This window comes from Lissotriton helveticus, chromosome 6, assembly GCF_964261635.1.
Source record: "Lissotriton helveticus chromosome 6, aLisHel1.1, whole genome shotgun sequence".
NCBI lineage: Eukaryota > Metazoa > Chordata > Amphibia > Caudata > Salamandridae > Lissotriton > Lissotriton helveticus.
The window spans coordinates 645,273,345-645,291,193 of NC_136067.1; the positions used below are offsets into that span (position 1 = coordinate 645,273,345).

General features: G+C 39.3%; 1 long non-coding RNA gene across 1 annotated transcript in view; it reads left to right on the forward strand.

The window, feature by feature from the left end:
- LOC144762821 (uncharacterized) overlaps positions 1 to 17,849 on the forward strand; it is a 261,034-nt gene that overhangs the window by 134,517 nt on the left and 108,668 nt on the right. The window lies entirely within an intron of this gene.

A 17,849-nucleotide genomic window follows, 5' to 3' on the forward strand; every position in this document is an offset into this window, starting at 1 on the left:
CATCCTTGATCCACAGCAACATATGTATATGAGGAGCACCTCTTGCTTGGTACTCCTTTCTCCAGAAGAAATCCAACACCTCTCCAAGAGGTGGATTCTTCTTATTCATGATGAAAGACATCATAGCTTCAAATCTATGATTGAAGTACCTACATACATTGACTGGATCCAAAGAGCACAGTTCTCCAGGTGTCTTGAATTCGATGTTTTCTACGTTAGCATTTGCCTCTCGTAGAAATTCAAGTAAGTCTTCCCAGCCATACTCGGCACAGCTCAGAGTGAGGAACCATGTGGGAGTTCCTAAGTTCCTCAGCATACATTTTAAATCACCATGACGACGGTACCAGTACTCATTAGTACCACGCTGACACGCCATGAGATTAATCAGGTGAGAATCCAAAATACTGTCTTGGACATTGACTTTATCCATAAAGTCACTTGCTGAGATGTTTTGCATGTGTATACCACTTTTCAAGATGTGGTTCACTGCATATGACAGTCCAGACAGATCGCTTTCAAACAGGAGATGAAACAAATAAGGAATGCATTGTCGAAACCTAGCATCTCCTGCATACAATCGCAAAGTCCGGTATTCAGAAGCAGGAATTTGATGAGGTCGCTCATCATATCTTCCTCCCTGACCTGTTGGAAAAAGCTGTGGGAAACACCGAGCTTCCAAACTTTCCTCCCAAACACTAATGGGACTCCCTTTGGCTTGTTTCATTTGAAACAACTCAATAGCATTCCCCATGACTTCCTTGGAATGCAAAGGATGAACACTATAATGTTCATATATTTCTTCACTAGTAGAGGGTTCTACTTTCTCAATTTGACCAGCACACAAATCGCTATCCTCTTCCTCACTTACTTCCTCTTCTGCAACATATACATTCTTATAGTATTTTTTTTTTTTTTCAAATACAATGTTGCCTTTTTAACTTTCCTAACATCCACTAAATCTTGCCATATTTTCTTATTCTTTGTCGGAATCCCATTAACTAAGATAACCAGAGGTTCCTCTTCCACTTTTTCTACTCCAATTGTGTTAATGTTTTTCTTCAAATCTAGAGGTAAATAAACAACTCTTCCCTTTAATCCTCTCTGTAAATCTGATGGAGGCAATTTCCCTGTCTTTGGCTCCATTCTTACAATAGCCTGAAAGGGATGGATACTTTGAATCAAAATAGATTCATAAGTATTTAAATCCTTCAATTCAGAAGGAATCTCAACCAATTCCAGATTATTATGAACTGCTCTAGCAGGCATCTGGATTTAATTTGTTACAACAATAAGTACACACACGTTGATCCAATCCCAAATCAAAACAATTTTCTACCATCAAGTATGTTGTGAAATCCTTCCATTCACTATTATTTTCCCTTTCACTTTTTGCATATAAATCCACTAACTTAGTCTGATTCTTATAATAAGTGCGTCGACAACACACACAAGTGAAATTTGGCCTCTCACTTGATTTGACCTGAAACGTCGCAATTTCCCTCTGGAAATTATCTGTACTGGAAACCTGTACACTATCTTCCACATTACCCGCTTCTTCTTGGTCAATTTCAACATTCTCCTCTTTACTTCCAAAGTAACAAAACTCAATTTCTTCACATATATTCTTCACATCTATTTCAGAACCATGCAAAAGAGCAGCGCATAATTGTTTAAGCATAATTGCTGGACTCTTAGCATAATACAACATTCTAACTAATTTCCTCACTTTATTATGATGCACTGCTAGCATCCTGAAATGATGAAAAACACTCTGGCATACTCTCCTGGAAAGACAAGCCAGTGAATGACCATGCAAACCTGTCACTTCTCTCACTCTGCAAGGATCTAATTCTTGCAACAACCTCATTTTCTGCTTCAAACTTTTCTTATTAAATGACCGTACAAAATCACAAAGCAAATTGATGGAATCCTGTCGCACACTGCAAATACTATTACACTTCCAGGTGTACACAGGACCCTTAGCACATCTTCCTAAAACCTCATTACCTAACACCTCTTCTGCCTCTGTTGTCACAAGTTTTTCTTTTTCAACTGGACAACCATCTTTCACTTCATAAGCACGACCACTGGTGTCAACTGCATGCACCAAATCATTATCCTGGAAATAACTCTCCTCATTAAAAAATGCCTCACAGCTTGAACTATGCATCCATTCTCCAGAAAAAACTTCACAAAAATTACTACGATTAACTATTCTCTTCCATCTACTAATTCTTTTGAAATCATAAATTGCCTTGTTTAGCTTCCTAATTCTATTGATTATCAAAATAAATAACTTACGTTTAATTTCAAATGCCTGATCAATAACTTTCTCAACTTTTTTTTTTCTCTTATAAAAAAGCACTTTCTGTTGACCTTTCTTAATATTTTTTAACAAATTGCCAATTATCCTGTTGCGGAACATTCGTTTACGAATGTCCCGAAACTGTTGTTTCCTTCTACTATCATGCACAGAGTTATCTCTTGCTCTAGCAGTAACATTTTTGATTGGCCTTTCCTTTCCGTTTGAATTGCTTCTCTTTTTCTGGACTGAAACATTTTCTGTAGTAATATTTTTTTTACTACAAATATTTCTTATGAATGTTTTTGTACTCTTACCCGGTGCTTTCTTGGTGACTTTACAAATCTTTTTGTTAGAGGACTGCTGCTTTTTTTCATTCACCTGCTGTCTTTGACGTTTTGCAGCCTTTCTCAGTCTTTCTTTCGTTGGCATGGTGAAATGTTGAAATGATCTGCAGTTGAATCTGTGGTAAAATATATTAAAAAATGTTATTAACCACTATTACCCAACAGTACATCAATAACAGTAATCAAAAACTTAAAACACTACTTGACATTTTTACATAGAAGATTTTTTAGTGCTTGGCAAATTTAGAATACAAAAATAGCAGAAAAGAAATGGAATTTATATTCATGTTACCTGTGCTATTTTATATGTGAATCTGATCTAATTTTATGAGCATATTTTAATATTTTATTGAAGACACTACACATAACCTGTTTTTGAAGGTGTCTTTATTTTTAAATTAAACGGTTTACATTTTTACTTTTTATTTATTATAAATTTTAAAAATAAATGTTTATAGTTCCATAGGCTCAAGCAGGTCAGCTTCCCACCCTATGTCATATAATTCGGACAAATCTGCATCCTCATCACGTTCTTCTTCATCCTCAGGATTTAAATCATCCAAGGGATCAACATCCACTGATGTTTCAATTACGAGTTCAATGATGAGGTCAAAATCAACTGATTGCTGATTGTCGCTCATGTTGATGTTGTCTTTATCTTTAAAGAAAGATAACAACAATGAGATGTTGCAGAGTAAGAGACAAATCTCAGAGATTATAATAGTAAAATTGTTTTACAAGAGTAACATTTTGCAGCTATTATTTAGCCATGTCCAGCGATGCTGAGCAGGTGAAGCCTATGTCTAATTTTTCAGTGAACAGGACTCATCTCTTCTTAACCTTGGATAAGCCTCACCGACTCTGTGTCCCCTGCACATACTTAAATGTAAAGGGGCAGATTTATGTTAAATGGCACATCCCCAGGCATGCACCAGTTAACGTGCACCACTGCTCTGCCACCCATGGTGTGCCGCATTTACAATCAGATAGGACAAAGCTGCTTCAAAACCCTGCGCCTGCTTGAAGCAGGCATAGGTCTTGACGCAACATTGTGGAGATGGGGCACCCCTGAGCCTTGCTGGAGCTGCATCGCACTTGCGATACAACTCCAGCAATGCACCACCTTTACGGCACAGATGCGTCACGCATCTGTGCCGTTTTTGCCCCATGGTGCGCCGCATTGTAAATGCAGCACACCATGGGTGGCGGAACAGCGGCGCAGGATGACTGGCACATCCCTGGTGATGCGCCAGTCATCATAAATCTATCCCTAAGCTTCTTATCTTGTTAGAGATGAACCGCCTTATGTATCATCAAACTATTTTGCATTTCCTAAATAGCGAATTTTAAGGAATAAATAGCGATTCTTTACCATTCCTAATTTGCGATGAGCAAATTGCTAATTGCAAATTACCCATTCATTTCCATGGGCCAGGAGGCCCATAGGAATGAAGGTGCAATTTGCGATTAGCAATTAGCTCATCGCAAATTAGGAATTTTTCCAAGGGTGCAGGGGTGTCTCAAGAACACCCTGCTGCACCCCTGAAAAAGAAATTTGGGGGCATATGGCGCACATGCACATAAATGCTGTAATTCTTCACACATATCTCTCATGTCACCCAATCAAAACTCTTCCCTCACTTTTTTTCAAATGAAAACCCTTCCCCCCTCTGCCATTTCATGCCTTTTCTGCATGGCAACCACCTCTTGGAAGACTTCTGGTGTTTGCAAGTTCACACAACAATGTTGCAATTGAACTCTGAACTCTCAGTGCACCTCATATCCAGTGCATTCTTTCATTTAATGATTTTTTCTTGACCACTCAAAATACATCTTTCAAACAACTCATCCATGCACCCTAACTTTCTGTTTTCAGCAATCAAAATCCACCAATCACTGTTACTGCTTCATTAACACAGAAACTCCACAGTTTTTTTCATTTTAAACTCTTATTTTTTCAACTGCCATTTCATTGCCACACTTCATCTGACTGCAGGAGAACCTTCTCTCACCATGTTTTCTGTCTGGATTGTTGGACATAGTTACATCTATTGGGCTCAGAGGTATGCTGAGAACAGGAATTTACCTAACCTCAATTTACAAGATGTGGAAATTAAGTGGTTTGGCCACAGAGGATTAAAATGTCACCAATTGATACCATTGTTGAAAACCTTTATGCATTTGCCAAAACCTGACCTGTTAATTGTGCACTGTGGAGGTAATGATTTGGGCACTTTGACTGGGGTAGGTCTGGAAATGCTTTTAAAGGACACCTTTGAGCAATTGATGGCACTTTTTCCTCAGACTGCCTTGGTATATTCAAATATATGCCAAAGACAGAAATGGAGGTGGTCAAACCAATTTTGTCCACAAATTGAGAAGTCGAGGAAGCATGTAAACAAATCTGTTTCAGCTTACATGAGAGACCATGGAATGGGCTCCCTGTACAACAATAACTTGCGTTACTACATGCAAGATATCTACAGAGGAGATGGAGTTCACTTCTCAGATGAGGGCAACAGAATGTTCATTCTGAATTTAAGACTGTGCATTGGTACCTACTTATAAGTACCTAAATGTACCATAAACCCAAAAGCTCTTCTCAGAGCTACCCTACATCTGATCACTCACAATTATTATTTTACTCTAACATTTTTCACTAATTTTCAACAAAGTACGCTCCCTGGGGCGCTACCCGGTACGCGAACCGGGAGCTAACCTCGCTAAATTTTAAAAAAAATGTTTTTTTTTCGCACATATGGGCCTCCTCAGCCACCCTCAGAAAACCTAGGGGGTCAAGATAAGTCTACCGTGCCCCCTTCTACCCATTCTGAACATTATTTGCCCTCCATCTTTTATCTTAATTCGACCGAAACACAAAATGGTGGACTCCCGTAACGCTTAAGGTTCGCGAACCGGGGCGCTCGCCAGTTCGCGTACCGGGTCGCTCCCTGGGAAGCGCACCATCAAAAAAGGTGGGAAAGTAGTTTACAGAAAAGCGACTGGAGACAATTTCACCAAATATAGATTAGCTCATACTACATACCAATGCCTACCATTTTCACAAATTTGATTGAAATTCCATTTAACCATTTAGCCTGTAGACCTCTCTAAATACCCTGAGGTAAATTACTTCACAAAACACATCTGAAGTGTTGGAATTCACAACCAATTAAAATATTACTTTCATTTTCTACTTTTTTTACCTGACATTTGATTGGTTATCTACCTGAATATATATAAAGGAAGAGAGAGAAACACAGCCATTTTGACTACTACTTCCTGAACTACATTGCAAGATCATTTTCACTCACAACTTAAACTTCTTTTTAGAAGGTGAGATATTATTTTATAAATTTGAAAACATTTTCAGATAGTTATATACTATCCCTCTGTAAGAGTTAGACATTGAGAAAGGCTTCTTTATTATAATTATGGATTGATTTAGGTTTCTGTGGTATAATTATGAATTTACTTAGGCTTCTTCACAGGCACTTTTTAATAGTACTACTTCACGCCTGAAACCATACAGTGCCCATAGATTACTTCTCTGTTATAAACTCACAAGTACCTGTCTGAACTTAAACCCAACAGTGCCCTATCTCTACTGATATATTTATTTTTTATGCAAATTACAGCAATAAAATGGAAGGTGAGCAGAATGTTTCCTTCGAAATTGTTCTGGAGAACAACACAGAAAAAGATATTGAGGACAATGATGACTCAGATTTCATGGATGAATCACGGGACCATGAATTAGTTAAATGTGTAGAATCTGTGGATCATTTACTTCATTATGATGATGGTCAAATGTGGGAACTTATGTTCACTCAACAAGAGGACATATCGGACAGTCAAATGCTAGACGTTCTATTAAATTTTGAAAAACAATCCGAAAAATAAAATTGTATGTAATATTAAAAAATTGTTTGAGTCTTTAATCATTTTTATATGTAATTCATAAACTAGTTAAATGTTAGAAATGTTATTACATTTTCAAACACAATCACAATAATAAATAATTGCTTAAAAAATAAAAAAAAATTAAAAATAATCAACAAAACCAACAATCAATTAACATACAGTATTTGAAAAGTCTATCATTCTTTTTTCCTTATAGTACGCTGCCCAGAACGCTTCCCGGTTCGCGAACCGGGCGCTACCCACGCAAAAAAAACCAAAAAAAAATTATTTTTTTTTGCCCCGCGGGGCCCTTTTAAAGCCTCCACATTAAACCTAGGGGGTCAGGGAGGATCTACTATGCCCCCTTATGGTCATTTCCCCCTTTGTTTTGGCCTCCTCTTGTCTCTCAATCCTACCGAGAGACAAGATGGCGGCCGCTCCGGACTGTTTAGAATGTTGACAGACACCGGAGAGCCAATCAGCTTCGCTACGCGAAGTTCCGTTACGCGTAAAGTACGCGAACCGGAGCGCTGCCCGGTCCGCTGTTACAGATATATATCTTTTTTTGAACGTTAATTTCTCAAAATCCACTGGAGCACATATATTGAGACCTAGCAAAGGCACATCGGGCTACCAGTCCCTACAATTTTGCCAAGTTTCGTGGAAATCCATTCAGCCGTTCGGGCTAAAAGTGAGGCCAACCGCCCTATGGAAAACTCAATGTTAAAAACACGTTTTGGGACCCCCATTTTTTCTCGGCCCCCCCTTGACGAACCCCCCCCAAATTTCCAGGGGCTGCTCAGAAACAAAATGTTCCATTTTCCAGAAAATTTCAGCCAATTCCGTCCACAAACGCCAAAGTTATTAGACATAGAATTTTCAAAAATCTCATAGGAAACAGTGCCCATAGATTACTTCTCTGTTATAAACTCACAAGTACCTGTCTGAACTTAAACCCAACAGTGCCCTATCTCTACTGATATATTTATTTTTTATGCAAATTACAGCAATAAAATGGAAGGTGAGCAGAATGTTTCCTTCGAAATTGTTCTGGAGAACAACACAGAAAAAGATATTGAGGACAATGATGACTCAGATTTCATGGATGAATCACGGGACCATGAATTAGTTCAATGTGTAGAATCTGTGGATCATTTACTTCATTATGATGACGGTCAAATGTGGGAACTTATGTTCACTCAACAAGAGGACATATCGGACAGTCAAATGCTAGACGTTCTATTAAATTTTGAAAAACAATGCGAAAAATAAAATTGTATGTAATATTAAAAAATTGTTTGAGTCTTTAATCATTTTTATATGTAATTCATAAACTAGTTAAATGTTAGAAATGTTATTACATTTTCAAACACAATCACAATAATAAATAATTGCTTAAAAAATAAAAAAAAATCAAAAATAATCAACAAAACCAACAATCAATTAACATACAGTATTTGAAAAGTCTATAATTCTTTTTTCCTTATAGTACGCTGCCCAGAACGCTTCCCGGTTCGCGAACCGGGCGCTACCCACGCAAAATAAAACAATTTTTATTTTTTTATTTTTTTTGCCCCGCGGGGCCCTTTTAAAGCCTCCACATTAAACCTAGGGGGTCAGGGAGGATCTACTATGCCCCCTTATGGTCATTTCCCCCTTTGTTTTGGCCTCCTCTTGTCTCTCAATCCTACCGAGAGACAAGATGGCGGCCGCTCCGGACTGTTTAGAATGTTGACAGACACCGGAGAGCCAATCAGCTTCGCTACGCGAAGTTCCGTTACGCGTAAAGTACGCGAACCGGAGCGCTGCCCGGTCCGCTGTTACAGATATATATCTTTTTTTGAACGTTAATTTCTCAAAATCCACTGGAGCACATATATTGAGACCTAGCAAAGGCACATCGGGCTACCAGTCCCTACAATTTTGCCAAGTTTTGTGGAAATCCATTCAGCCGTTCGGGCTAAAAGTGAGGCCAACCGCCCTATGGAAAACTCAATGTTAAAAACACGTTTTGGGACCCCCCTTTTTTCTCGGCCCCCCCTTGACGAACCCCCCCCCAAATTTCCAGGGGCTGCTCAGAAACAAAATGTTCCATTTTCCAGAAAATTTCAGCCAATTCCGTCCACAAACGCCAAAGTTATTAGACATAGAATTTTCAAAAATCCTATAGGAAACAGTGCCCATAGATTACTTCTCTGTTATAAACTCACAAGTACCTGTCTGAACTTAAACCCAACAGTGCCCTATCTCTACTGATATATTTATTTTTGATGCAAATTACAGCAATAAAATGGAAGGTGAGCAGAATGTTTCCTTCGAAATTGTTCTGGAGAACAACACAGAAAAAGATATTGAGGACAATGATGACTCAGATTTCATGGATGAATCACGGGACCATGAATTAGTTAAATGTGTAGAATCTGTGGATCATTTACTTCATTATGATGATGGTCAAATGTGGGAACTTATGTTCACTCAACAAGAGGACATATCGGACAGTCAAATGCTAGACGTTCTATTAAATTTTGAAAAACAATCCGAAAAATAAAATTGTATGTAATATTAAAAAATTGTTTGAGTCTTTAATCATTTTTATATGTAATTCATAAACTAGTTAAATGTTAGAAATGTTATTACATTTTCAAACACAATCACAATAATAAATAATTGCTTAAAAAATTAAAAAAAAATTAAAATAATCAACAAAACCAACAATCAATTAACATACAGTATTTGAAAAGTCTATCATTCTTTTTTCCTTATAGTACGCTGCCCAGAACGCTTCCCGGTTCGCGAACCGGGCGCTACCCACGCAAAAAAAAACAAAAAAAAAATATTTTTTTTTGCCCCGCGGGGCCCTTTTAAAGCCTCCACATTAAACCTAGGGGGTCAGGGAGGATCTACTATGCCCCCTTATGGTCATTTCCCCCTTTGTTTTGGCCTCCTCTTGTCTCTCAATCCTACCGAGAGACAAGATGGTGGCCGCTCCGGACTGTTTAGAATGTTGACAGACACCGGAGAGCCAATCAGCTTCGCTACGCGAAGTTCCGTTACGCGTAAAGTACACGAACCGGAGCGCTGCCCGGTCCGCTGTTACAGATATATATCTTTTTTTGAACGTTAATTTCTCAAAATCCACTGGAGCACATATATTGAGACCTAGCAAAGGCACATCGGGCTACCAGTCCCTACAATTTTGCCAAGTTTCGTGGAAATCCATTCAGCCGTTCGGGCTAAAAGTGAGGCCAACCGCCCTATGGAAAACTCAATGTTAAAAACACGTTTTGGGACCCCCCTTTTTTCTCGGCCCCCCCTTGACGAACCCCCCCCAAATTTCCAGGGGCTGCTCAGAAACAAAATGTTCCATTTTCCAGAAAATTTCAGCCAATTCCGTCCACAAACGCCAAAGTTATTAGACATAGAATTTTCAAAAATCTCATAGGAAACAGTGCCCATAGATTACTTCTCTGTTATAAACTCACAAGTACCTGTCTGAACTTAAACCCAACAGTGCCCTATCTCTACTGATATATTTATTTTTGATGCAAATTACAGCAATAAAATGGAAGGTGAGCAGAATGTTTCCTTCGAAATTGTTCTGGAGAACAACACAGAAAAAGATATTGAGGACAATGATGACTCAGATTTCATGGATGAATCACGGGACCATGAATTAGTTCAATGTGTAGAATCTGTGGATCATTTACTTCATTATGATGACGGTCAAATGTGGGAACTTATGTTCACTCAACAAGAGGACATATCGGACAGTCAAATGCTAGACGTTCTATTAAATTTTGAAAAACAATCCGAAAAATAAAATTGTATGTAATATTAAAAAATTGTTTGAGTCTTTAATCATTTTTATATGTAATTCATAAACTAGTTAAATGTTAGAAATGTTATTAAATTTTCAAACACAATCACAATATTAAATAATTGCTTAAAAAATAAAAAAAATTAAAAAATAATCAACAAAACCAACAATCAATTAACATACAGTATTTGAAAAGTCTATAATTCTTTTTTCCTTATAGTACGCTGCCCAGAACGCTTCCGGGTTCGCGAACCGGGCGCTACCCACGCAAAAAAAAACAAATTTTTTTTTTTTTTTTTTTTGCCCCGCGGGGCCCTTTTAAAGCCTCCACATTAAACCTAGGGGGTCAGGGAGTATCTACTATGCCCCCTTATGGTCATTTCCCCCTTTGTTTTGGCCTCCTCTTGTCTCTCAATCCTACCGAGAGACAAGATGGCGGCCGCTCCGGACTGTTTAGAATGTTGACAGACACCGGAGAGCCAATCAGCTTCGCTACGCGAAGTTCCGTTACGCGTAAAGTACGCGAACCGGAGCGCTGCCCGGTCCGCTGTTACAGATATATATCTTTTTTTGAACGTTAATTTCTCAAAATCCACTGGAGCACATATATTGAGACCTAGCAAAGGCACATCGGGCTACCAGTCCCTACAATTTTGCCAAGTTTCGTGGAAATCCATTCAGCCGTTCGGGCTAAAAGTGAGGCCAACCGCCCTATGGAAAACTCAATGTTAAAAACACGTTTTGGGACCCCCCTTTTTTCTCGGCCCCCCCTTGACGAACCCCCCCCAAATTTCCAGGGGCTGCTCAGAAACAAAATGTTCCATTTTCCAGAAAATTTCAGCCAATTCCGTCCACAAACGCCAAAGTTATTAGACATAGAATTTTCAAAAATCCCATAGGAAACAGTGCCCATAGATTACTTCTCTGTTATAAACTCACAAGTACCTGTCTGAACTTAAACCCAACAGTGCCCTATCTCTACTGATATATTTATTTTTTATGCAAATTACAGCAATAAAATGGAAGGTGAGCAGAATATTTCCTTCGAAATTGTTCTGGAGAACAACACAGAAAAAGATATTGAGGACAATGATGACTCAGATTTCATGGATGAATCACGGGACCATGAATTAGTTCAATGTGTAGAATCTGTGGATCATTTACTTCATTATGATGACGGTCAAATGTGGGAACTTATGTTCACTCAACAAGAGGACATATCGGACAGTCAAATGCTAGACGTTCTATTAAATTTTGAAAAACAATCCGAAAAATAAAATTGTATGTAATATTAAAAAATTGTTTGAGTCTTTAATCATTTTTATATGTAATTCATAAACTAGTTAAATGTTAGAAATGTTATTAAATTTTCAAACACAATCACAATAATAAATAATTGCTTAAAAAATAAAAAAAATTAAAAAATAATCAACAAAACCAACAATCAATTAACATACAGTATTTGAAAAGTCTATAATTCTTTTTTCCTTATAGTACGCTGCCCAGAACGCTTCCCGGTTCGCGAACCCGGCGCTACCCACGCAAAAAAAAACAAAAAATTATTTTTTATTTTTTTTGCCCCGCGGGGCCCTTTTAAAGCCTCCACATTAAACCTAGGGGGTCAGGGAGGATCTACTATGCCCCCTTATGGTCATTTCCCCCTTTGTTTTGGCCTCCTCTTGTCTCTCAATCCTACCGAGAGACAAGATGGCGGCCGCTCCGGACTGTTTAGAATGTTGACAGACACCGGAGAGCCAATCAGCTTCGCTACGCGAAGTTCCGTTACGCGTAAAGTACGCGAACCGGAGCGCTGCCCGGTCCGCTGTTACAGATATATATCTTTTTTTGAACGTTAATTTCTCAAAATCCACTGGAGCACATATATTGAGACCTAGCAAAGGCACATCGGGCTACCAGTCCCTACAATTTTGCCAAGTTTCGTGGAAATCCATTCAGCCGTTCGGGCTAAAAGTGAGGCCAACCGCCCTATGGAAAACTCAATGTTAAAAACACGTTTTGGGACCCCCCTTTTTTCTCGGCCCCCCCTTGACGAACCCCCCCAAATTTCCAGGGGCTGCTCAGAAACAAAATGTTCCATTTTCCAGAAAATTTCAGCCAATTCCGTCCACAAACGCCAAAGTTATTAGACATAGAATTTTCAAAAATCCCATAGGAAAAAAATCCTAACTATATATACCTACTGGCGACCGCCAGTAGGTAATATATATATATATATATATATATATATATATATATATTTCCAATCCCAAGTAGAGGCTCTGTTTCCGGCATCCGGCGCTCTCTGAGAGTGCGCTGTGGAGACGATATTCCTTCCGGAACAAATCCACACGCACTCACTGGTAAATGCTTCTTACACTGTCAGTTTTAATTTAGCAGCAATATTATCCGACAAGTTACAACCCAGCGCGTTTCAGGCTGTCCTCAGACCTTTCTCATGGGTAACCAATGCTTGTGTCAAAAACTGAATTTCAATTAACCTGTGGTGTTACATCACATCCTGGTTTGACAGCACTTGGCATTCTGGTAGTTGTAGTGTGTAAATTATGTGACTAATGTGTAAATAGTGAATGTAACTATAAGTTATGTGACACTGAATTAACAACCTTTATGCTCTCGGCTCACACGTTGATTTTCATTGTTCGATTTTGAAATCAAATTCACATTCATTATTGCATTGTTTGTTTTAAGTTTTCCAAAAAATTCCCATTTTATGTCATTATTTCATTTGATTTGAGTCATGCCCTCTAGTGGGCCTAGTAATCACATTTCAGTTGTACTCCTTGGTAACAACACTTTTTATCAATACCTCTAATCGGACACAAATCATGCCCTCTAGTGGGCTCTTTGTGAGCACTGGCTAATGAATTTGTACTATTGTAAAAAATCAGTGAACTCATTTCTAAGTGGACAGCCTTTACCAAATAGTGTGAATAATAGTGAATTAAAACTATTTTCCTGTATAATTGATCTTGAACACTGTATTCAAAGACATGATCAACTCATGTATGGAAGAAACAAAAAATGGTGGGTAAGAAAGGAAAGGAAAAATCATTATCCTGTTATCTTTCTGTTAGGTAATATGGAACAATAAGAATTTTGAAACAATAAAGATTTAATGTTAAGTTCATATTTTTACAGAGGTCCTTCTACAGATGTGAGTGCATTTTTTCATCCTTATTAAGCCCATAGGGGGCCAAAGTCCTGAAGGACAATATGTGTCTTGATTCCTTTTGTCTTAGAGTTTTTTCACGGTTGCCACCTCTCACATGGCGTGGGACCGTTTCCACAGCGTAAAATGTAAATTTTCTCCTGTCACCTTCGTGGCATTTCTCTATATGTTCAGCCACAGCATAACTTCGATACTTGCTTGTTGTCGCCCTCACGTGCTCAAGGATGCATTTTTTGAGTTTGCACACAGTGCTCTCCACGTATTTAAGTTGGCAGGGTTGTTCAATTATGTAAATCAATCAATCAATCATAGCATTTGTAAAGCGCACTACATACCGGTGAGGGTCTCAAGGTGCTGGGGGGATGAAGCTGCTACTGTTCGAAGAGCCAGGTCTTGAGAAGTTTCCTGAAGGTTAGAAGGACTTCGGTCTGCCGTAGGTGGATGGGGACGGTGTTCCATGTCTTGGCGGCGAGGTGGGAGAATGATTTGCCGCTGTTGGTCACTCTTCGGACACGAGGGACGGTGGCGAGGGCGTGGTCTGTGGAGCAGAGCTGGCAGGTGGGGTGAAGAGGCTGAGTCGGCTGTTGAGGTATGCTGGTCTGGTGTTGTGGAGTGCCTTGTGTGCGTGGGTGATGAGTTTGAAGGTTATCCTCTTGTTGACAGGGAGCCAGTGCAGGTCTCTCAAGTGGGGTGTGATGTGACTGCGGTGAGGGATGTCGAGGATCAGGCGTGCGGAGGCGTTGTGGATGCGTTGAAGCTGTTTAGGGAGTTTGGCCGGGTCACCTGTGTAGAGTGCGTTTCCGTAATCAAGTCTACTGCTGATGAGGGGCTGTGTGACCGTCCTTCTCGTTTCGGTGGCGATCCACTTGAAGATCCTGCAAAATGTGCGGATGGTGTTGAAGCAGGAGGAGGAGACGGTGTTGACCTGCTTCATCATGAGGAGGGTAGAGTCGAGGATGACCCCCTAGGTTGCGTGCGTGGTCGGTGGGTGTTGGGGGTGTTCCTAGTGCAGTCGACCACCAGGAGTCAGCCGAGGAGGTGGAGCCGAGGATGAGGACCTCCGTCTTGTCCGAGTTCATCTTTGTTCAGCTGTTCCTCATCCATTCGGCGACGGCCTTCATTTCTTCGTGAAGGTTAGTTTTGGTGGTGTGGGGGTCTTTGGTGAGGGTGAGAATCAGCTGGGTGTCGGCGTAGGAGATGATGTTGAGGTCGTGCGACGTGGGGGAGCGGTGCCATGTAGACGTTTAACAACGTTGGGCTGAGGGATGAGCCTTGGGATACGCTGCAGATGATCCCGGTGGCTTCGGAGCGGAAGGGGGAAGGCGGACGCTCTGTGTGCTGCCAGAGAGGAAGGAGGAGGTCCAGTCCAGAGCCTTCTCTTGGATTCTGGCGTCGTAGAGGCGTGTTCATAGTGTGCGGTGCAGACCGTGGCGAAGGTGGCTGACAGATCCAGGAGGATGAGGGCCGCGGTTTCTCTGTTGTCTAGCAGGGTCCTGATGTCAACAGTGGTGGCGATGAGGGCAGTTTCGGTGCTGTGGTGCTGTGGTTGCGGCGGAACCCGGACTGGGACGGGTCCAGGATGCTGTTCTCCTCGAGGAAGCTGGTCAGTTGTTTGTTGACAGCCTTTTCGATGACCTTCGCCAGGAACGGGAGCAGCGAGATGGGTTGAAAGTTCTTGAGGTCCTTGGAGTCCGCCTTGGGTTTTTTGAGTAAGGCGTTGATCTCTGTGTGCTTCCAGCTCTCAGGGAAGGTCGCTGTCTCGAAGGAGATGTTGATGGTTTTCCGGATATAGGCTGCGATGGTAGTGCTGGCTTTGTTGAAGATGTGGTGTGGGCAGGGGTCTTCCGGGGATCCAGGGAACATATTGACTTTTACAATTGATCAATTGTCCACTTTTTGTGATTTGCCATAACGATTTCCTTTGTGTTTTGAGCTATTTGACACACTTTACAGGTCGTACACTTATAGAATCCTTTTGTATCCAGCCATGTCTTTTGTTTTTTGTTTGGTGGATCAAAATGACTGTGGACCAATTCGTCCTTAAGGTTTTTCATCCTCCTGTATGTTATCTTAGGATGATTCCCCACAATTTTTGAAATGGTGGAGCCCAAACACAAAATTGTCCAATTCTTCTAAATGATGTTTGCAATTTGTTTTGATTCCGTTGATAAAGTAGTTATTAATCTAATTGCGTCTTCCTCATTATCTTGCTGTGCATTTTGGTCTTTATTATTTCAGATCTTGGTTATTTTTCTGTTTTTTCAAAACATTCTATAGTACCCTGTTCTTCAAAGAAGCTGGGCCTTCTCCGTCCCTATTCTAATGAAACAAAAAATGTTGTCTACCGCGAGATTTTAAAATAAATTGCCCTTGCCAAATACACACATTACACACATTCTATTTCATACCCGGACAACGTCGGGACGGGCTGCTAGTAATGACATAAAATGTGAATTTTTTTGAAAACTTAAAACAAACAATGCAGTAATGAATGTGAATTTGATTTCAAAAGCGAACAATGAAAATTATTGTGTGAGCTGAGAGCATAAAGGTTTTTAATTCACTGTCACGTAACTCATAGTTAAATTCACTATTTACACATTAGTCATGTTATTTAAGTACTACAACTACCAGAATGCCAAGTGCTGTCAAACCAGGATGTGAGGTAACACCATGGGTTGATTGAAATACAGGCTTTGACACAAGCATTGGTTACCCGTGAGAAAGGTCTGAGGACACACTGAAATGCGTTTGATTGTATCTCGTCAGATGATATTGCTGCTAAAATAAAACCGACAGCGTAACAAGCATTTACCAGTGAGTACCTGTGGATTTGTTCTGGAAGGAATACTGTTGTGGATATATATATATATATATATATATATATATTCACTGAAAAAACATAGGTTTCACACCAGTTATAGTTAGGAATTAGCATTTAAAAAACCTATTAAATTCACTGAAAAAAACATAGGTTTCACACCAGTTATAGTTAGCTGGAAGTTTTACTCGCATAAAACCATTGAAATTCCCACGTTATAGTTAGTTGGACTCACTATAACTTGCGCGTGCAATGCACTGCTGATGACGTCACATATTACATCACTCATGACATGGTCAGTGACATCATTCATGACATCACTGATGACACCATCCAGTGAATGTGTGTCTTTCTGAAAAATAAATATTAGTGAGTAATGTTTAAATATTTAAATATATGTATTAGTGTTTCACTTTGTGTATAAGTGGCTGCATGGGTTGGTGAGTAGCTATATGTGTATGTATATGGGTTATTAGATGTTTTTTTTAATATCAGTATGAGTGTCTATATGGTTTGGTGAGGGTATTACTTAGCACATAGATGCATGAATGACTGACTCTCTGTTTGTATGTGTTTTGAAGACAGCATATGTGCAGGACTGTATGGGTGGATGAGTGTGTATATGTGTGTGTTAGTGAGTGAATGACTGTCTCACTAGTGTCTTTATCAGTAACTACATATGTTTTAATCTAGTATATGTGAATATTGATGTATATAAGTGAGTATATGTGAGAGTGAGGGATTGTAAGAGTTCCTGTTTAAATAACTATGTTTTTCTATAAGTGATTGTTTAACAGAGTAAATATGTGTATGTTTTCTTAGAAGTAAGGTGGTAGTGTGTGTATAGCTGTATATGCAAATAAATTGATGTTCAATAGTTTATTTGCATGTGTGAGTATGTGTGTGAGTAACTTTTGGATGACTGTCGTTGTGTAACAGGATATATAGGTGTATCACTATATATGATGAGTGAGTATATGTATGAGTGACTACATAGAACTGTTGGTGAATGAGTAGATGTGTATATAGATGGTGGAATTACTGAATTGGTTGTTGTAACTGGTATGGGTATCTCAATTTTTTTGAAAATTTTAGTTTCTATTTTTGAATATGTGTTTCAAAGTTTACATTACAGTGAAAGGAGGTCTGTCACTCTGTCACAAGGATGGTGTCATCAGTGATGTCATGAGTGATGTCACTGACCATGTCATGAGTGATGTAATATGTGACGTCATCAGCAGTGCATTGCACGTGCAAGTTATAGTGAGTCCAACTAACTATAACGTGGGAATTTCAATGGTTTTATGCAAGTAAAACTTCCAGCTACCTATAACTGGTGTGAAACCTATGGTTTTTTCAGTGAATTTCAATGGTTTTTTAATAGCAAATCTCTATAGGTATGAAAAGTAATATTTTTTTTATAACGAATTTTATATTGTATAATTATGTAATAGTTTTTTTTTTTTTTT